General features: G+C 39.5%; 1 protein-coding gene across 2 annotated transcripts in view; it reads left to right on the top strand.

Annotated features, from left to right (window-relative positions):
• The first annotated feature begins 1,498 nt into the window (after positions 1–1,498).
• LOC126297689 (histidine decarboxylase) overlaps positions 1,499–22,219 on the top strand; it is a 393,180-nt gene continuing 372,459 nt past the window's right edge. Inside the window, exon 1 of one of the 2 annotated variants that reach the window (XM_049988805.1) lies at positions 1,499–1,526. The gene's annotated coding sequence lies outside the window, so the exon portion shown is untranslated. Of the gene's footprint in view, positions 1,584–22,219 lie in introns of both variants that reach the window. The other variant, XM_049988804.1, reaches the window with a different exon arrangement.

Here is a 22,219-nt window from a genome sequence, read left to right as displayed (position 1 = left end):
GTTGCAATGGATAAAGAAATTCTTTACCTAGGTTTCGACAAATATAAATTTGTCTTTTTCAAAAATGGTTCAAATGGCTCTGAGCGCTATGGGACTTAACGTCTGAGGTCATCAGTCCCCTAGAACTTAGAACTACTTAAACCTAACTAACCTAAGGACATCACATACATCCATGCCCGAGGCAGGATTCGAACCTGCGACCGTAGCGGTCACGCGGTTCCAGACTGAAGCGTCTAGAACCGCCGGCCTGTCTTCTTCAGAAGGTAACAATTTTACATTAGTAAGGACTAATGTACCATCGCCGTTTTTACAATTGTCGGCATAGATCCATGTTTCAAGATTAAAATATAGCCCTAGAATTAGAGTTTGTCTCGTTAATATAAAATAGCTCATAGATCTTGCAGAGCTCACAACCGAGCTCTGCAAGATCCATGAGCTATTTTATATTAACGTGACAAACCCTAATTATAGGGCTATATTTTAATTTTGACACATGGATCTATCCCAACAATTGTAAAAACGGCGATGGTACATTAGTCTTTACTAATGCAAAATTGTTACTTTCTGAAGAAGACAAATTTATATTTGTCGAAACCTAAGTAAAGAATTTCTTTATCCATTGCAAAGGGTCGGCTGTTTATAATTTTATTACGTGAAACCGTTGCTGTTGTGCAGCTGTGTTTAAAATATTTCCTTCTAGACAGTCAGAATGTTTTCATTTGTGCTTTGAAAAAGTGATTGGATTTCTACTAAACTTTCGGGTCCCTCCATCTCTGCAAACCGAGAGAACATAGTTCGTGCAGTACACCGAAAAAGCATGTTCCTCGTCATAAACGGCAAGCTTCATATTCCTCTACAAACGCGAGGGAGAGCTAGTTAGCTTGACGGGAGGGTGACAAGCAAAATGATGGAGGCGAAAGAATTTCGTTATGGCGTTGTATAGCACGAGTATGTAGAGCTCATCAAGAGTAGGAGATGGGCGCGGTGCTTTATTAAGAATACGAACCCCCTCAGCTCCAGATTTTGCATCACTCTCTGAGCAAATCCGTTATTAGAAACAGTACCGTATTGCTCTTTATGTAATATCTGCGTCATTATTTGTTGATTATGCGCATATTTTTGTCTTTAGCATCCATTGGATTATTGAATTATTCCATGTAGGATGCCTCCTTCGTTTCGAGAATTGAGAAAGGAGCTTGTGGTAGCGGTATCTACGTAAATACTGTAAGAGGACAAAAATTTAGAGAGTGGACTTAAGGCATGTCGTAGATTGCTTGTTTGGTTTTGAAACTAGCGTCAGTCAGGCTACGAGTCCAGTGGTTGACAGCTGTGCAGCTGTCCCAGGACGCTAATTTAGAATCAGAATGAAGTACGTGGGAGGACAAGGGATATCCCGAAGAAGGTCGGCAGACGTCGGCTGCTCCTTGGACGGCGAGGCGTCGCCCAGTGACGTCACGGGATGGTATAAAAGACGGCGTGTCGGCGGCGCGGCGATCAGTCTGCGCGCCGCTCGCCAGCCGCCCTCTGTGAGTACGCCGAGCGCTGCCCGCTGCGCTGGGAACACGCTTCCTACGCCCAAACAAGTACGCTATTTAGCGATTGAACCCGTATCACTGATCATAATTAGTTTCATATCAAAACGATCCTCGCGAACTTACTTAATCTGGCCCTGCGAGGACGTTTTGACCTAGGAAGTATCATAGCAGACAACCTTAAATTAGTTCACATCAAGCTGTGTCTCATTTAAGAACTACTTTTAATTTCATTTCGTAAACAACCACCACCGAAGAAAAATAGAATCGCTGCAGGCTGTTTAAAACTGGTACCGTGGTTATTAAACATGGTCATTTCCGTTCACAGTTGGCATTTTTCTATCAATTGCAATTGCAGTTTCGAACATTAACCATCTTAAGATAGATATATTATCTAAAAAATATGCACACAGTCAAAAACACAGTAACATATTTTCTCAGCCTATCAAGCGCAAGCACACGATCGTGTCGTGGATTTTATCTGTTTTTGTGTTTATTTGTCTTCTGTACGACTTGAAGAGTGTTCGTACACGCATAGTGTCTGGATTAGAGGCTGTGTTTCTGGCTGTGTGCATATTTGCCAATGATATTTCTGCCTTAAAATGAGTAGCACTCGAAACTTCACAATAAATAAAAAATGAAATAACTTTTGAGAGCCGTAAGCAGAAACGACCATGTTAATAATTGAATGAAGGCTGTGAGCCAGTCACAAATCGAACTATTCATGTCACTGTGATTTGTTAATAATGGTGTTTCATAAAATAAGGTAACCAAATCTTTCGCAATCTTGCATGATCAAGCTGTGTCTAAAATACACAAAACTTCTCACAGGGAATATATGAATCATATATTCCTGTTCTTCTGTAGTTTTTCTGTTATGAAACAGTATATAGTTTCGTAAGGTTCGAAATGTTTGTAAGGGGCAGTAAAACGGTAACAATTAAGATCATGTGACAAAAAGAAAATTTTGCGTGCGAAGTATTGTAGAGTGTAGTCCTTTACAGCAACAACTGGGCTGGAATTGGAACTTATGAGGATTTACCACGTACTAGCTGCCGTAAAACGTCCAATATGATTCTATCAATGGACACTGACGTAACATTTTTAGTAGTTACCTATTTCTCCCTTTAATAAAAACACTGTTTTTAAGCTTGTTTTATATTACGGAGAAAAAATGAAAAAAAATTGCGCTGAACAGCTCTGAAATAACGAAAATTCACAAAAAAGACAATACGAAACAACTAAGAAGCTACATTAAGTTCTCTGAGGTTTTTTTTGTGCAGTTTAAATATAGAAATCTTCGACGACCACTGCAACATTTGTATATGAATTTCGAAGTGTCACTCTTTATTTTTAAGTAGTATTACATCTCACAGTATAAATGTAGAATCGTAAAAACAAGGATCAACCTGGAACCTCACATTATGGCTGCAGTATTTGCTTGTGGTAACCAAAAGAACAAAAAGTCACGCTTCTTTACTGTTGAGCAGCTGCCTATATCGTTGTATCACAGAAAAATTGGCGAGAAAAAGTATACGTGTACGTCACATAACAATCTATCAACGCCTTCACGTAGAATAGATAGCGTTAAGTAATTGTTAGATCCAGAGAGGATGTACATAAGTAATCGCCGTTTTTTAAGTTTCTTGTAAGATTATTTAGATTATTATTTTTATTTAGAATATTATTATCTGGTAAGAATTTCCAGAATCCTGGAAATTTTCACACTGACACCCCAGTACTATCTTTTTCTCACGTGGTATGTTGTAACGTGAGCCTGCTACAAACCACGTGAACCATTCATTCAAGCAAGTGTCATTGAGAGAAACGATTTCTACATTCTTAGATAAAGATACATTTTTATCCGCAGCTTTCGCTGACAGAAGATCTACAAACAAATACATTCATACAAAAAAGGAAAGAAACATCGACGGTATCAACTCAAGATTTTCATTTCTAAACTGAAATTTTTTTATGTACAATTCTTCCCTTTCTCTGTAAGATTTTCTTTCAGCGGCTTAGAACCTTTACTTTTCATCTACTAGTCAAACGTCGTATCTACAGAACACCTTCTGTTATATACGTTTTAATCACAAATAAATTATTAAGTGTAGGTCTGACATGGATCGAACATATTTGGAAACCTTGTGAAGTAAAATAGAAGGAAAAATGTTTTACTTTATCTTACGATCATATATGGATTATAACTTAGCGAAAAACTGGATACGGAATCAAAACGATTTTGTTCGTTATTAGATGTCCTAAATATCTACGAAATACAAGTTTATTTTATGTAGCGTTAGAATCCATCCCAGAATTCTGTGTATTAATACCCATGTAGTTAAATGTAAATCTGACTTATGTACAGTGAGGCATAGACGGTTGAATTTGTATAAAAGCTTAATCTAGGTTTCGCAGAAATGTTTTTATACTAATGCGAATTACTACATAATTTCAAGAATAAGTTGATATGAGTGAAGTCGTCCCATGGCTACGGACGATTTATTGCGTATCTCCTATTTAAAATAAATAAATAAAAAGTACTTGGAAAGCTGATATATTGTTATAACAAACAACTAGTGTTTGACATGCAGCTGAATGAAGTATTGATCTAAATGTTTTATACTTCCGCTGGTAACTGCATTTGTTCACTTCAAAATTATGATGTACGCTCTGGTATTACTATTAGATCCCAGTTGTATTTGAACTATTTTTCCTGTTGATTTAATGGCTTAAAGTTTAAAGGCACACGAGTTACGAAATTGCGTGCACTTTCAGCAAACAGGTTTCCAAGGTTTCTGTGATTTTTCAAAACTTACTGAGAGAACGAGTGGCCATTTCATTGCATAGACGAATTATATGTCTTAAACACACAAAATAAAGCCACACGGACATACACTGACATTTTGATTATACGTTAATCTGAAGTTAACATTTTCTTGTCTTATTAAAAAAAAATGGTTCAAATGGCTCTAAGCACTATGAGACTTAACATCTGTGGTCATCAGTCACCTAGAAATTAGAACTACTTAAACCTAACTAACGTAAGGACATCACACACATCCATGCCCGAGGCAGGATTCGAACCTACGACCGTAGCAGTCGCGCGGTTCCGGACTGCGCGCTTTTTTTTTTTTTTTTTTTTTTTTGTAATCTCATTTTGTTCGTTATTCTTCGTTTCAATTGTTCGTGGCGGACGTCACCTGACGCCCATTGAAGTTCGTTTTTGATCCATTCACTCAGTTTTTTTTTTTTTTTTTTACAGAGGGCAGTTCACCCCCTGACCGAACACGCTGAGCTACCGTGCCGGCTATTTCGTACCTCCTTCTTCTTCCTTTTAATCAACTGACGGTGGGTCCAATGAGCTAGTAAGATAGTGGTCACAGGTATGTTGCGATGCGGTCAACGAATACTACGTACGCTAATGTTTGGTTACCAGTGGAGATTCTGCTTTACAAAAGCAGTTCGCTGGCATCAGTAGAGAGAGGATAAAAATTCAAGAACAGGTGGGGATCCCTTCTCAATTAGAGTTTGCTAAGTTAATCCAGCCCAATTCTTTCAACTAGGAAACTGTCAGCTCTGCACTCTATCTGGACGAAATATCTGTCTTGAATGACACCGCTATAGATGTGAAATTGCCTAATACAAAAGGTAAGTTCTTCAATCGACACCATAAATGATTCGTTTCCCGCTCTATAGCTAATGAACGGGTAGTCGCTATCTCAAACTAACATATTGTTTCTTACTTCTAATAAAACGATTTTCATGGAATTTTATATTACTAGAGCTCCGACATTGTTTGATTTGTAAGAAGACGAGGAAAGCAGTTAGATTTTTTAAATTATTGCTATAGAATGCACGACTTCATGAGCTCCCCTCCGTCCACTTGAGAAACTAAGTAAGCATCCCCACATTTAGAGTGACACGTTCAACTCATGAGAATGACAAGGCATTAGATCATGCAATACAGTTCTTGGCACACGATTTTCTTATACAAAGCATGATACTATGATCATATATCGTGACAGGGTGTTGAAGTTATCCCCTTTCATTACTAACCACTACTCTGTGTCCTCTAAGTAATCTTTGATTGTATAGTATGCATTACTTATGAGGTATGTTTTAGTTGCGATTTTAAACAGATTTATTTTAGTAACCTTTTCCATCCCCTTTGGCAGTTTATTGAATAATTTTACTGACTGATAGAAAATGTTGTTTTGAGTTTTTTGTTTGTTTTTCCTTGGTAAATGTAATTCCAAAGTGGCTCTTGTTCCATGATTAGGAATAGAATAATTAGTGAAATATACAATTCTTTCCTTTCCATGGCGTATCTGGTACAGAAATCGGACGTAGATTTCGAAAGTAAAATAGTCTTGGTTGCAAGGGAAACAATACTTTTACTGACGCGTTTCGCCCTTCAGGGGCATTGTAAGAAAATATCAAATACTACAATATATGCATTCATCGCCGTTGTGTGTACCTTAAACACAGCAGGGTCAGTTGAAAAAACAGTGGTGGCTTAGGACGACATTTTTAAAGGTTTTTAAACAACTTTGCACAATCTGTACACTAAGCAATAACTCGTTCACAAAACACATAGATTATGCTTCGTGGTTTGTAAACCTGCAAAGTGTGGTCCTATACCAGCACTGCTTTTTCAGCTGACCCCGAGTTTTAAGGTAGATTTTTTAGCCAGAACTAGTAATCCATCCAAATAAAAAGTATTTCATCTGCGATCTTGACTTCAGGGTTTTTCAATCCCTAACATAAATAAGAAAAATAACAACAAATCACGAATCTCCTGATTGACAGTTTCAACAAACATGTATGTTGCCTTTGTGTCAGTGTTAACTTATTACATATCGCTCAGTCGTTAACATCCTCGAGGATTTTATTCACTTTCTCTAATAAGAGTTCCGATGTTTTATCAGTGACTGTGATGTTACTGTTATCGGTAAAAGAACTTCCTTTCCCTGCCTTGCATGGTCTAGAAAGTCATTAATATGCAGGGTAGCCCTAAAGGTACTTTAAAACTTCAGTGTCATATAACTAGACTTGTAATATACATAGAGGAAAAAAGTAAATTTTTTCTGATGCACCAACTCAAAAAAGTTTTTCTGGTTCTTTAACCAAGTTCCACATGCACTCCCTTTGTGGCACGTACAGTATCGAGTCGATTTTCCAATTCGGTCCAAATCAGTTCTAAGATGTCAACATCAGCTGTCTCCATACCCGTCGTCGTTTGTGCCTTCAAATCAGTAACATCATGCACGGTCGTTTTTGCACTATTCATATGGTTTAATTTTCTGCAACAATTGACTGTACGCTTTCGTAGTACTCGGCTTACTGTCGTACGAGGGAGCTGCAGTTCTCCCGATGGCTTACGAACGGACTTGTTGGTGAACTCTGGAAAACCTGTCGAATTCTCTCCATATCTTCGTCGCTTCTCCTTGGCCTGCATAAATGTTGCTTCAAATCTACACTCCCTGCTTCCGAATTCCATGTGCCATTTTGTTATGGATGGCCGAGAGAATGGTGATTTCCCGTACCGCGTGCTGAAATTTCTCTAAATTTTGCTGCCTGACTTCGTCTCAATAAACTGTGCATTTTAATGTGCAGACTCCATTCTCCGATTACATTGCTTCTACCACCATGCAACAACAAAGAAATGTTTTTTATTTATGTTCCTCTTGTCACCTAGAAAAGCAAAACATTTAGTCATTACCTAAAAAAAAAGAAAAAAAGAACTGTTTGGGTTTGTGCCTCAGACAAGCTTTACTTTTTCCCTCCAAGTTAATTACAAGTCAGGGGACTGATGACCATAGATGTTAAGTCCCATAATGCTCAGAGCCATTTGAACCGATTACAAGTCGATTTATATGACAATGAAGTTGTAAAATACCTTTTGGGACATCATATACATTGATAATAAAACTGAATCCAATACGCTACCATGAGGATTTATCAGACAGGGCCACCAACACTATCAGACCGTGCAATTTTGTTTTTTATAGGGAAATATCGTCGCTGGACAATCGAAAGGAGATGTGGAAAGACCATAATTTCCACTTGGTGTGAACAATATCTATAAACTTGGGTAAATACCAAACAATGTGGGTAACAAGAACAGAGAACCCTGCAGGACCCGGTTACTACACGAGTGATAAACGTTCGCAGCGCTCTTCCCATTTACCCATAAATATTTAATTTAGGGGTAACACTAAGAAGCCAACGCTACCAGTTTTAGATTACCACACCAGCATTGGGACTCATCATCAGGTACTCAAGATAGCAGGCATCTAACGAATTCAGAAACGAACTGCTATACACGTCGGTCTAGCCGACACACAAGTGTAATAGAGCAGCTAAGCGAACTTAAATGGGATTAGTTGGAAGAAAGGTTACGTTGCTCTCGCGAAACTGTTTTGGATACATTTCAAGAACAGGTACTCGAAGAATACTGTGCTATCTTGCACAGGAACGTGTGAATGAGATAAGGAGACTTCGGCACATGTTGGGGCACATAGCCACTGACTTTTCTGTCGCTCAGTACGTGAGTAGAATAGAATAGAAGAGCGCTAACACTGCCGTGAAGTACCCTTCGCCGTGTACTGCACAGCGGCTTGCGAAGTATGTACAGGATGTTAGGATTATAAACGTAAATATTTTTGTTGTTGGCTGATGACAATATACTGAACAACATTACATCAGTGTTTACTTCATTCGTAGACAAATAATTATAGCAGAATAAAAACTGTCTCTGTTGCGAAATTATTTAATTTCAGTCACGCGTTTCACCCCATTTGGGGCATCGTCAGATTGTGTAAAAGTAGCTAGATATGTAATCCATCCTCATAAAGCTATATAAAATGGAAAATGGACCCAACTGTAACTGGATATTTGATCCACCCGTCATAAAAACATGTAAAATGAGAGGTGGATCTTGAGCACGCCAACTCACTCCGTTATAGCAGTACAAAATAGGGTCTCGCTTAAGCGCTAAGTATTACAAGGATCGTTTTCTAAATGTTTTGGGGACACTCGCAATCTTAAATCTGTTTTCGAGTCGTTTTCTAGAGCGTTTGCCATTTTGAACGCGACCCTGTGCATGATCAGATGTAACTGACTGACCTGCAATGTAATCCCCGATTTCAAGACAAATCATTTTACGTTAACACTGTCCAGGAGGTTTACATGTTTCCCTCAGGTAGATTTTCCACGTCTCCATAATGAGGCGGCAAAAATTTTACAATATTTCGATTTAAATATGTGTGAAAGACATTTTTTCTATCATGAAACTAAGTAAGTCACGATTACTTTGCAACTTGAGTGCAAAACTCTGTAAAACTGTCTGCGTTTGTCCGCATACTGACGGTATGTACCACATACACATTACATTACGTCTTCAGAGAGCCAAATGTCAGTGAATAATAATGAAAATGTGTTTTATATGTGACCTTTGTTGTCGAGAAATGTGAAATTAAAACCATGTCGTATGCAGCGTGGCTGCATTACCATTTAAATGCGGCAGGTTCGCTGTTTCCCCCTCTTGCCCATCCTCACACTCACACATGGCGATTGAACACAAGTCCAGCAAGGCTGAGCGCTATGGCACTCACGGAAGGACATGACTCGTAAGCCGAATGCTTGGCCGGCCGTGGTTTAATGCATGCATGTTAGGATTTACTGCCGACGGAGAAGAAATCCAGTGGGTACAACGAGACAGATACAGATGACACGAGGTAAGCAGACCTCTCCCAAGTGACGCTAGCAGACGATCTGGGGAAAATGACGGAGTGTTTTCTAGTGAAATACTCAACGTAGCTCTCCACATGCAACAATTCACAAAGAACAACTTGTGCTGTTAGTATGTCCAATGCAGTAATGTGTCACGGCAGGAACATCCCATATCTTATCCTGATTAGTTACTTGGTTAGGAATGGTACAAAACGCTATAAACTCCTGCATAGAAGAAAAGGAATGAGCAGTAATCTTTAGCTCTTCCAAATTAAATACGAATCAACGCAGTGCTAAACTCCGACAAGAGAGCCACCAGGCAGACATAGCGCTTGTTGTCTTTTGGATTACTGTTCTCCACAGTCGTTAAATGAAAGAATCATACAATTACGAAACACTCGATTATACACTGAAGCACCAAAGAAAGTGGTGCAGGCATGCGTATTCAAATTCAAAGCTATGTAAAGAAGCAGAATACGGCGCTGCAGTCGGCAACGCCTCTATAAGACAACAAGTGTCTGGCGCAGTTGTTAAATCGGTTACTGCTGCTACAATGGCAGGTTATCAAGATTTAAGTGAGTTTAAACGCGGTGTTACAGTCGACTCACGAGCGATGGAACACAGCATCTCCGAGGTAGCGATGAAGGGGCATTTTCCTGTACGTCCATTTCACGTTGTACTGTGAATATCAGGAATCCGGTAAAACATCAAATATCCGACATCACTGGGATCGGAAAAAGATCCTGCAAGAACGGGACCAACGACGACTGAAGAGAATCGTTCAACGTGACAGAAGTGTAACCCTTGCGCAAATTGCTGCAAATTTCAATGCTGGGCCATCAACAAGTGTCAGCGTGCGAATTCAACGAAACATCATTGATATGGGCTTTCGGAATCGAAGAACCACTCGTGTACCATTGACGACTGCACGACACATAGCTTTACGCCTCGCCTGGGCCCGTTGACTCCGACATTGGATTGTTGATGACTGGAAACATGTTGTCTGGTCGGACGAGTCTCGGTTCAAATTGTATCGAGCGGATGGACGTGTACGGGTACGGAGACAACCTCATGAATCCTTGGACCCTGCATATAAGCAGGGGACTGTTCAAGGTGGTGGAGGCTCTGTAGTGGTGTGGGCCGTGTGCAGTTGGACGGATATGGGACCCCTAAATATCTAGATACGACTCTGACGGGTGACACATACGTAAGCATCCTATCTGACCACCTGCATCCATTTATGTCCACTGGGCATTCCGACTGACTTGGGCAATTCATGCGACACCCTACACGCGCAGAATTGCTATAGAGTGGCTCCAGGAACACTCTTCTGAGTTTAAACTCTTCCACTGGCTGGTAAGCTCCCCAGACATGAACATTATTGAGCATATTTGGGATGGCTTGCAACGTACTGTTCTGAGGAAATCTCCACCCCGTCGTACTCTTACAAATTTATGGACAGCCCTGCAGTATTCTTGGTATCAATTTCCTCCAGTACAACTTCAGACATTAGTCGAGTCCATGCCACGTCGTTTTGCGGCACTTCTGTGTGCTCGCTGGGGCCCTACACGATATTAGGCAGGAGTACCAGTTACTTTGGCTCTTTAGTGTATGTGCTAATTCTTGATAAGAGAAATCAACTCTTAGGCCACAGCCGGAGAGTGATAACCAGAAACAGACATGGCAAAGTATTTACTTCAGGGAAGGGTTATAGGACCACTACCGTTGAGAACGCATGTCGGCAAATAATGCAAATTCTACCATATAAAGGTAAGGTCTACAGAGAAGTGGCGTTTTAGCATTCTTTGGAAAAGAACTAGTTTGAAGAACACCTGTGCTGTCCAAGCTCGTCTGTCTACGTTCATTATCAATCTGAAATGATTGAAAAACTCGAAAAAGTTCAAAGCAGTCCCTGAGGTGACGGAAAAGCGTTAGAGACATGCAAAAAAATCAGTAGTAGAGTATTCGAAACAGGCGTCGTGATTCATGTGAAAAACTACCCTTAAAATTCAAGAACCAGTGTCCATATAAGATTGTAAGACTGTATTATAACATCGAATAGAATGTCGTTTTCTCGCGTAATAGCTGTAAATGGAGTATAATTGCGAGATGGTATAGCGATAACAATCGTAGCATATGTCCTTCAAGATACAGCGAAAGTTGCCTTCGCAAGCATGACTCTGGCTGTAGGAACAGAAAAATAAAACGACTGAATTGTCTTATTATTTAATAACTGGTCATCATAAGATAAGATGCTACCATTTCAGTGACTTGGATACCTTCGAACAGTCTATGAATTGAATCCCAGGGAGGACAGAAAATTTTACAAAACCTATTGTGGCCGCGCACTTCTGGCAGAATTTTGGGTGCACAAATTGAACTGAGATAAAACCAAATAATGTACCTGTTCAGGTTATGTACGAAATGCACGCTCGTAAACGCTCTCAATGGTACTTCATTATTTGGAATAGGCTAATAGCGAAACAAATTAACTGACACTTCGGATGATACAGCCTAACACCACTCGTGTCCTGACTATTATTTTTCTAATAGCTATGTAAAACCTTCTGAGCACGTGAAATTAAGGAAAAATTGGTTGATTTGTTGAGTGTTACACGTGAATTTAAAATACTTTTTCTTGCTTACCGTAAAACTGATATCAAATGAATCGTATAATTCTTTCATAATCAGTATATCGTTACTAGTGGAATTACAAGACATGACTAAACATAATACTTTCTAATGAATGTAGGGTCTGGTACCATCTGTTAGAGAAGAATAGTAATGATCCCGTTCTTTTACCTTTCGGGATGATCTACGCTGGTGATTTTAGACCAGTACGTTTACGACAGCTGAAACCGATATTAAGTCAGAAAAAATACCACAACATGACATCAACTAGTCACTAAGAGTATGGCGTGCACCTCTGGATAAAATTGAGACGAAAAAACGGGGAGTGATAGTAGAAGGAAACTAAAATAACAACATTAACTGTAGCTATATAGCTGATCATTTAAAAATCAATACATTACCTTGTAATCTGCCGCATAATACAGCTTAAAATATATCCTGTATCTGTATTTTACTCCTGGAAGGAATCTTGCTTAATTTTTTTAATAAAAGCGTAACTAGTGTTATAAGTGTCTGCAAAAGAAGAAATAAAGTATTTCAAGATTTTTCAAATATGTACGTATAACAGCCTCTTCTCCTAAGGGGGTCGTGTTTGTAGCACGTAATTAGCCGCAGATTGCATGAGCTCCTACAAAGGAGCTACTGTAGGATACGCGTAAATCAGGAAGCAGTTGACGTATCGTAAAAGTGATAGGAGAGAAGGACAGTTTCAAAGCGAATGTAAGTAATGGGAATGGTAGTAAACTGCAGGTTACCAGCGAGTACAGATTTGGAGGATTTTTAGTCTTCTGCGTGGTCTATGGGTTACGTTAAAACTCAGAGATATATTATTTGTAATAGCATGTTAAATTATGAGGAACCAGATACAGTATGTTAAATTGAAGTTAAATTATGAAAAAAGGAAACATTGACCCCAGGAAAATACTTTCACAACGTCTTGTGCCAACAGAATATTTTTTATTCGTTAGAGTCGCTAAAACAGGTTGTAATAATTACTGGTTTTTAGTTTTTCTTTCAAACTATCTTCAGATGAAATCGTACCTTCCATTATGACTGTAGTAGGTCAAATTAGGAAGTATATCTTAAGGCATAATAGGAGTTTGACATTGTATACCATATATTACAGTTACCGATATACCAACTACAGTCCAAGTGGAAAGTATGATCTGGTCTGGACATGGTTTGCAAAATAAAATGATGCTAATTTTTGCCAAAATTTGTACTAGTCTGCCTGATGTACAACAAATATTCTGTTGCAAATGAAGATGCTTATTGAAAGATGTGCAAGTAATCATAATTTTGTTTGTCACTTTTCTGTATAGGGCTTACAAAATTTTAATGAACAAAAAAAAACTACAAGTTGTATAGGTTAAATTCCGTCCTTAGCAACTGTATTAAATGTCGTATTCAGATCAAAAATGTAACTTCTTCTGTTGTAGATAATTAAACACTAGGAACAGATGTGTAGGTTTCCCAGTGTGACCAAACGACGTTTGAAAGATGTGTGCATTACATACAGCGTGGCACGAGATCTCAATTGAAAGGAACAATCGCACTATTACAGTATGCCTACAATTTATGGGATACGTTTATTGCTTCTTATGCTTCTTCCAATGAACAGAGACTGAAGTGCTCTGTGAAGTGTTACTCGTGATGGGTTTCGTTTCGCTTTGAGTGAAAAAAGAAAAAACAAGAAAAGAAATGTGTTCGTGTGTAAGGATAAGATCTAGAATACAACCCGAAAACCGTCGCTTGTACAACGATTCTACTATATCGATAGCGCCAAATGGGAAGCAACTTATTGCATTAATGACTCCGTCAATAGAACTATAATTGTAATCACAGACTGGGAAGAAGTAAGGCAGCTATGACGAGTTATACTTTGAGAAAACATCGGTGTAATGAGAAGATTAGCAACTAGCGCTTAATATGAGAAAATGTACAACGATACAATACATTAAGCGTAGCAATACAGTCGTCTTCGAATTCACAATTAATGACTCACAATGGGAGTCAGTGAAGTTATGGAAATAATAGGAGTGGAAATGCGTGCGAATATGAAGTGAAACCATTTCATAAGCACAGTTGTAGGAAAAGCAAATGACAGTGGGAAACTGCTTGCACTCTGTTAAAGATTTTACTTACAAAACAAATGCCTAAAGTAGATAACTTTTTTTAAGGAGTGGGATCCAGGTTACGCTAACGGTGATATTAGAGCATAGCGAAAGTGCTGAAAATTTTAATTGGAAAATATTCGAAGACACGCACTCAATATATTGCAAAAATTTTGTTGGACATTTCTAAGGACTTGTTCTCAGTGCACAGTCTACGAATATTCTTCGGCGTTCATAGTTCACTCCATGGCTACTTGTGTTCATATTCTAATCACCTCAGTCTCCTACGATTACCAGTATTCATCCCAGTGACGAATTAAGGAATATCAAAACACCGTACACCTATCACGCTCAACTCTGTAATGTACAAGATTTTACAAAAATTATCAACAAGTGAATCGAGAAAACATGGGATTCCAGTCAATCAAAAGGAAGAAGCTCGCTTTAGTAACGGATACCGCACAGAGAACCATTTTAAGGCAGCTGAAAAATTATATAACGGAATAATCAGTATATATTAGCAGTTTTTCTAGAAGTCATCAGTTTTGAGAATGCTTCTTAATCGATTTCAACAGAATTTATAAAAATAGATCGTGAGAAACAGGGCGTTAACTAAACGTATATTAGTATACTAAAGAATCTATGCGCCAGTGCGACGTCTCCAATCAGAACAGTGCCAAAATCAGAGTTTAAAGAGGGGTCAGGCAAGGAGATTTCACTGTGTATAGGACAGATTAAGAGAAATACTAGATGGACAGCGAAAGAAATACGTAGACAAGAGAGTGAAAGTGCCCCGGAACACGTTCCGTGTACTGAATACATATTTAGAAATTAAGATTATGACGTGACGACGTAAAATTTCTCGGCTTATTAATTGATAATATTCTTGTCGGAGCTGCATGTGTATCATAAAATCATCTTGACACAAAATTTCAGCGGTCCATCTGGCCGTTGTCTTCATTTGAGAAGGCTGTTTGTTAAATTTCACCCGAACTGACTCCTGCAGTGAACGGCGGTCCTTTTATACTCCTCGCGGAAACATCAGCGTCTGAGAAGGGAAGTGCGTGACCTCAAATGCTCAGAACCGCACGAAAATGGTGCTTGGAATATAAATCGCTTGTCCCGAAAACAGTGGTGTGAGCCATTCGCATGCAAAACTGTGCGTCTTACCAAAAGAGGCATTTGAACGATCACCCACTCAAAGTCTAACGAGGAAAACTTTGGTAGCGCAAAAGAACAAAATATCGATATAGTAGGATCAAAAACACACATATCTTAATGTCGTGAAAAATTGCTATATTACCCTCTGCTTAAAATAATTACTGTTTCTGAACGACAAACGTTTTCTGCTGACCCGATAGATAGATGCTGAACGAAACGCGGTTTTCAGTCAAGAGAACAATACGTGAAACCTTCAGTGATTACCGTAGCAGAATATTGTCTAAAGATCTTTAACAAATTCTGGTAAAATGTAACGGCTGTTAGTGGGAGCAAAGTCCAGTCACTCATGGACAAGGCAGGAACTGAACTTCAGAGTAGCAAAGCAAAAGCAGAGATCCTTAACACTATTTTTAAATGTTCCTTTACAAAGGAAAACACAGGAGTATTGCCCCAATTTGATTCTCGTACCACCGAAAGGGTGAGAGAAATAGATGCTAGTGTCAGTGGCGTTGAGAAGAAACTGAAATCGTTAAAACTGAAGAAAGTGTCAGGGCCCGATGAAACTCCTAACAGATCTTATATCCACTTCGCTGCTGAGTTAGGCCCTCTGTTCACAATAATCTATCGTAGATCCCCTAAGCAAAAATCATTACCTAGTAGCTAGAAGGAAGCACAGGTCACACCTGTCTACAAGGTTAGCTGAAGTGATTCACAAAACTACCGTCCATTATCTTTGATTCTGAGCTCAAACAGAATGAGTTATGTCGAACAGAACGACCTCCTCTACGACAGCCAGCATGGATTTCGAAAACATAGATCGTGTGAAACCCTACTCGCATTTTCCTCGCATGACATCTTGAAAGCCGTGGATCAAGATAGTCAGGTATTTCTCGACTTCCGAAAAGCGTTTGACTCAGTATCACGTGTACACTTCTTATCAAAAGTGCAATAATATTGGGTATAGACGAAATATGTGACTGCGTCGAGAATTTCTAGATAGGGAGGACGCAGTGTGTTATTTGGGATGGCTAGTCATCGACAGATGTAGAAGTAGCTTTGGGTGTATCCCAGGAAAGTGTGTTATGTCCCTTGCTGTTCACGATCTATACTAATGATCTTGCTGGTAGAGTCCTCGCAGATGATGCAGTTATTCACAGCCAAGTACAGCACAAATATTCGGTCCAATCTTGATAAGATTTCAAAGTGGAGCAACGATTGGCACCTTACTTTGAAGGTTCAAAAATGTAAAACAGTGCACTCCAGGAAACGGAAAAACATAGTATCCAATGAATATAATATCAGTGAGTCACAGTTGGAATTTGTGAACTCATACAAATACTTGGGTGTAACGCTTAGTGTAATGATCACATAGGCTCAGTTGGTAGAGCAGATAGTACACTTTGGTTTATTCGTAGAATACTAAGTGAATGCAATCAGTCTACAAAGGAGATTGTTTCCAAATCACTCGTGCGACATGTCACAGAATATTGCTCAAGTGTGAGGGATCCGTACCAAATAAGACAAACACAGGATACTGAACGTGTACGGAAAAGGGGCAACACGAATCGTCACAGGTTTGTCTGACCCGCGGAAGAGTGTCACTGAGATGCTGAAAGAGCTGAACTGACAGACTCTTGAAGATAGCCGGAAACTGTTCCGAGAAAGTCTGCTAACAATGTTTCAAGAACCGACTTTAAGCAATCACTCTAGGAATATACTATAATCACCTGCCTATCTCTCCAATAAAGGTCGTGATGATGGGATTAGATTAATTGCACTGAGGAATTTAAACCATAATTGATCCTGTGCTCCTACGTAAATGGAGCGGGAAACAGCTCTAATAACATTTACTGTGGGACGTACCCTTTGTCGTGCGCTACACAGTGGTTCACAGTGTCTAGATGTAATTGTAGACCTACTACACAGCTATTCAGTCTTCGAAGTGCAAGTGTAGGATTTCAATGAAGTAGTCAAAGGAAAGTGGAATAGAAGAGCGATTTATAATCTAAGCACATTTCTGTGCACTTTTCAGAGTTCAAGGATACACACGTTCACTGCGAGTGAAAAATCTTCGCTAGGAGAAACGATCAGTCGCTACTGTGAGCCTCTGCCGGCCGAGTTAACGACCGTTCTTTTTTAATACAAAATAAAACGAGATTATGCATCTTACTTAAAGGGCATCATTTGTCTCTGTTTATAGTGTATAATATAACATTACATGAGCATGAAAGTTTAGAGTCGGTGTGTATTCTAGTTTCGACGTGTGACAATGCGAAAACTATGCACAAGTTGAAAGCTCCTCATCTAGCAATGAAGTGATACATGTTGGGAATTGCTAGGAGAGTCAGGGAGACAAAAAATGTAAGGGAAGAGACGTAATTATGCCTGTAATGAAAATTGAATGGGCGCAAGCGCGACATATATCCAAACGAATGGATTGTAGGTGGAGCAACGACGTTTTGTGCCGCGTTATGAGGTAGAAGAAAATGCAGACAGATGGTGTCTAGATGACATTAAATATATGCAGGACCAACACGGGTGTGCTGAAGATGGTAAAACGTACAGTAGCTTAGAACAGACCTTTATGCCGCAATGGATGTCAAATGGCGATGATGATGACGATGACGTACATTGAACTCACTGTTTGTTAATGATTGAGACTCACAGGCGAGCAGAACGCATTGTCTTAGCCGTAAGGCTGATAGGTCGCTGTCTATAGTAAGTATCAAATAAGCACGTGACTGCAATGCGAAAAGTGCGCCGAAAGCACAGCGGATTAGGCCCACATATGGCTTCGGCGACGGCGGCGCCAGCTCGCAGTACCACGTGTTGGCCGACAACTTAAATCTCTTACGGCCCACTCAGCGATCACTTCCGTCCTTCAGTACCAATTCACAGTCTTATTTAGTTCTTAAAAACAGCTGTATGCGCGTTTCTTAATAACTGGAGTTCGCAACGACTATTATATGAGAGCTCACGCCGGATGGAACTGGGAATGAACGCCTTTGTGCGATACGTTTGTGATATTCGTTTTTACGACCATATCGCTTCTGCTTACAAACTGTTATTACAGCTAAGCGCCAGTAAGCGTACAGATTATCACATCTTCCATTTTTGCTACCAACTGCTCAAGCATTACACTCCCTCACATTTATCTTCATTTCTAACACCACTGCTGAACGGAATAGCAGAAATACTCGTTCTCAGTAAAACAAAATGTTCCTTATACCACTATCTAACAGAATCATTTTCTGTGTCTGGAAATCGACCTTAGAACAAATTCATTCAAAATATCAGGGAAATTAAACTCCTCTTCAACTTCAAATGACTGTTAGTGGCTTACCTTCTATTACAATAGCTGTCTCCTCCATAAATTTGTTTGCATCTCACTTCAGTCATCCCCGCCCTCAATTTCCCCCTCCACATTGTCTACAGAGTTATCTGCTGCAACAGTATGTCCTTTCTACACAGTTACAGTCACTGTCATTTCAATTGTCTCCCTCGCCATTATACTTTCTGGTTCTGATGATATTAAATATGACTTCAAAAGTGCTAAATTAAATAATGTTATTGCCACAGATTTTGTTCATAGATGTTGTTCATCAGCTTATGTGAGCATTCTCCTTTTTACATCAGCGTGAACAGTTCACTTTAATCTGTTGGTGGCTATTAATCGCTGAGACTATGCACTTTTTCCGATATGCCACAGATGAATTGTTCTTTAACGAAGGTATCTGATTTTACTGATGCTCAACTATCGTAAATTTGTTATTAACAAATTTTTATATTGTTTAGTTTTGTCCGATTACTATATGACATCGGATTACCTGTGGTTTAAGCCTGTATGGAACTACCGATGTTGATAGATTAATCTGGTGAAACCGGGAAAGTGAAATACTAATTCTTGTGCAGCTGACGACAGATTCTATTTTCATGAAAATATTACTGTCATTATTTATATCTGCTGTTATTATTATTATTTAGACTGGCAGCCACAATCATCATCATCATAATATCTCAGATGTACTGCATAACGAGTAGGCATGGAAATTTAGAATGTTTTGTATGAGTCCGCAGCTCGTGGTCTTGCGGTAACGTTCTCGCTTCCCGCGCACGGGGTCCTGGGTTCCCGGCGGGGTTAGGGATTTTTCCTGCCTCGAGATGACTGGATGTTGAATCCTCATTACGGCCGGAGGAAGGCAATGGCAAACCACCTCCACTAGGACCTTGTCTAGTGCGGCGGTGCGGGACTCCCGCATCGTCCTCAACGCTCCTCGGAGTATGGGACCCCATCATGGTAATTTTTTAGTATGTGTAGTTACTAGTCTGATGCAAGAGGGGGCAAGAAGTCCCTCATCTCATCTGACAAACTAAAACAATAAATAAACAAAGACCTGTCAGTAGCGCAGTAGCACTGGTAAACGCAATAGTATACAACGCAGCACACAACACAGTTATCTGTTAGCGATTGAAACGTTTATACCGCAGTTTTGAGTGGGCTGTGGCGCATGAATGTGTAACGAGGACTATAGAGTACTTTTAATTAGGCTAGAGGTATCAGATTCGCTTTATGTGTTAGACCTTCACTCACAAGTAATAAGAAAATACGGACAGGTTTTTTCGAAATCTGAAATTTCGGTTTCATATTTAGGGTAGATATTGACAACGACAGGATCGACAGCGAAATAATTATAAGAAGAATCAACATGTTCTTCCATAATTTTTTTTAAAGCAAGCTTTTGACACGTCTGAAAAGAAAAGCTTACATGCAATGTGTGTTAGCAGTTTTGACATATTACAACTAGGCGCCAGTATTGCATAACGCGTCGAACACTGGCTTGTAAGAGAATGAGCGCCTGATCTGAACGTAAAGCGAGTGTCTGATTAAATGCTTTCGACCTACTTCACCGATTTTCCTGGATACGATTTCAGATGATCTCTCGCACCCTTTCACGTAAATGTATTATTTGGTTCCCCGTCTCCACCAGAGAAAGAAAATTCACATTCAGCTGAATTACGAGAAAAATGCAAGACAAGGTTACCTCATTCATAGACACCCGACGTGCACAATATTACAGTGGCAATGTGGTGTCAGAACTGGTTTCACGCCAAGTAAATACGTCTCGTATCCACTATGAGCGAATACATGACATGTGTGGACCATACAAAGCTTGGTGTTGGCAGAAAGAAGAACTGTTGTACAAGTCATATAAGAAGTTTTTCAGTACTCCCAAATAGGAAGCCCCACGTCCCAACTGTTTTTAATTTTATTTTAATTTCCTCTATTCCGTTTTTGTTTACTTCGAACTAACAAAAAATATTTATCGAGCTCTAGAACACTAAGGGGACAAAGTGCTACATTGTTACTAAACCATTTTAAATTTTACTGCTCCATATTTTATTCAATGGAAGTTTATGCACCAGTTAATTACAATTAGGAGGTCTCCAGTGGTATGTCACGTACAAAATAAGTACTGTTTTACATCCTTACTGACAATGCCAGATTGGCGGGAACCGCCAGGTAGTACCAACTACAATCGTAATTTTACGTGGGTGTATTAATCTAGGGTTAATTTGCCCCAAAACTTAAACGATCTGGACAAAAGAAGGACGGATGACGACTCGAGAAAATAATGTAGTTTATTCCGTAAATGTTATTTATATACGCTAGTAGAAAATAGAAAATGACCGTCTCCACAGACGTGATGTAAAAACACTACACTGACAGAGGGCAACAAAGCATCGTGCAATCGACCGAATAGGACGCTTATGCTGCGCATGGCAAAGATTAATCCGTAACAACTGTATCTGACTTCCTAGTAGAGTGGTCCGTTGTTAAGAGCACGACTTAGCAAATGCAGAGGAGTTATCCGGACAACAGTTATACGGATTTGCAATTGTCCGGAGTGGCAACTGCGACCAAATATTTCTGTAGTCTAGTCCGTGCGTGCACGGACCTGTCGCACTGGCAATATGCTCCAGCGTCCGGGCGATCTATGCCCCACGTGTTTCATTATTTTTGGGTTAGATATTTGTCAATCGCTGCACCGTGTCAAGTCTGTGCTTGAAGATATCAAAGCGCGAGAGTGTGGTGTTTCCCTTAAAAATATAATAGACATTCATTCATTAAAAAAGCAGAAACTGGTCGAAAGTTAGGCGATAAGCCTGGTGTAGGCACTTCGACGACAAACAATATTAAGAATAATACCGCCTCAATTTTGAAGTAATACTGCAAATTTGATAGTGAAGACGGGAGTAAATATCGAAAAGTGATGAAGAAACCGAAAAAGAGCTTTTGGAAGAAGTCTTTTATTGTTGGTTTTACTATTAATCCTACAAAGATAACCATAAGTGGGTGACGTAGATTATCTTTCTATAGTTAATAATACAAAAATTGCTTTCATGCATTCAGTTATCCGGTTTTTCGACTATCTGAGTGACTTACGACAACATTTAGTCCGGTTAATTGACTCTCCGCAGTAGCTAATTTTGAGCGTGAACACTCTCGTCTGCTGAGGTTCTTATTCGCAAGCAGAGCAGTTGCAGCTTGGTGGGGAGTGAGGGGAAATACGCGCGCATCGTTTTGCCGCTAGAACATGGGAGAAGCGCCTACTGCGGATAGTAAAGGGTCAGTTTTGACAACGGCACCATCTAATAAAAGCGGTGGCGAACTGGCACTATGTAACACCGACAATGTCTTCGCATTTCAGTCTGCAGCGTGAGGAAACATACCTTTTCACACAGAAAGATGGTTTCGCATAATGTTTAGTGTGTATCATAAGACACTTAATACTTTCAAGAGATCCAGTTTACATAAACACTACATGTCTTATCACGTCAAAGAATACGGGAACGAAAAATGTGGAGGTCCTGAGCGTGCACAAGAGTTTTTAAAACTTAAAAGGAAGCTCTGAAGAGGGTGATTGTGCCCTTCTCATGAGATAATAAATTTCACTAATTTCAGCAAAGTTCTTCTGTCCTTTTCCAGATAGTGACTTAATAAAAGAATACTTGGTTCTAGCAGCTGAACATTTATGTTCACTT

This window comes from Schistocerca gregaria, chromosome X (assembly GCF_023897955.1).
Source record: "Schistocerca gregaria isolate iqSchGreg1 chromosome X, iqSchGreg1.2, whole genome shotgun sequence".
NCBI classification, from domain to species: domain Eukaryota; kingdom Metazoa; phylum Arthropoda; class Insecta; order Orthoptera; family Acrididae; genus Schistocerca; species Schistocerca gregaria.
Note: the sequence above shows the minus strand (reverse complement) of the source record. Positions and strands in the feature narration are given on the sequence as shown.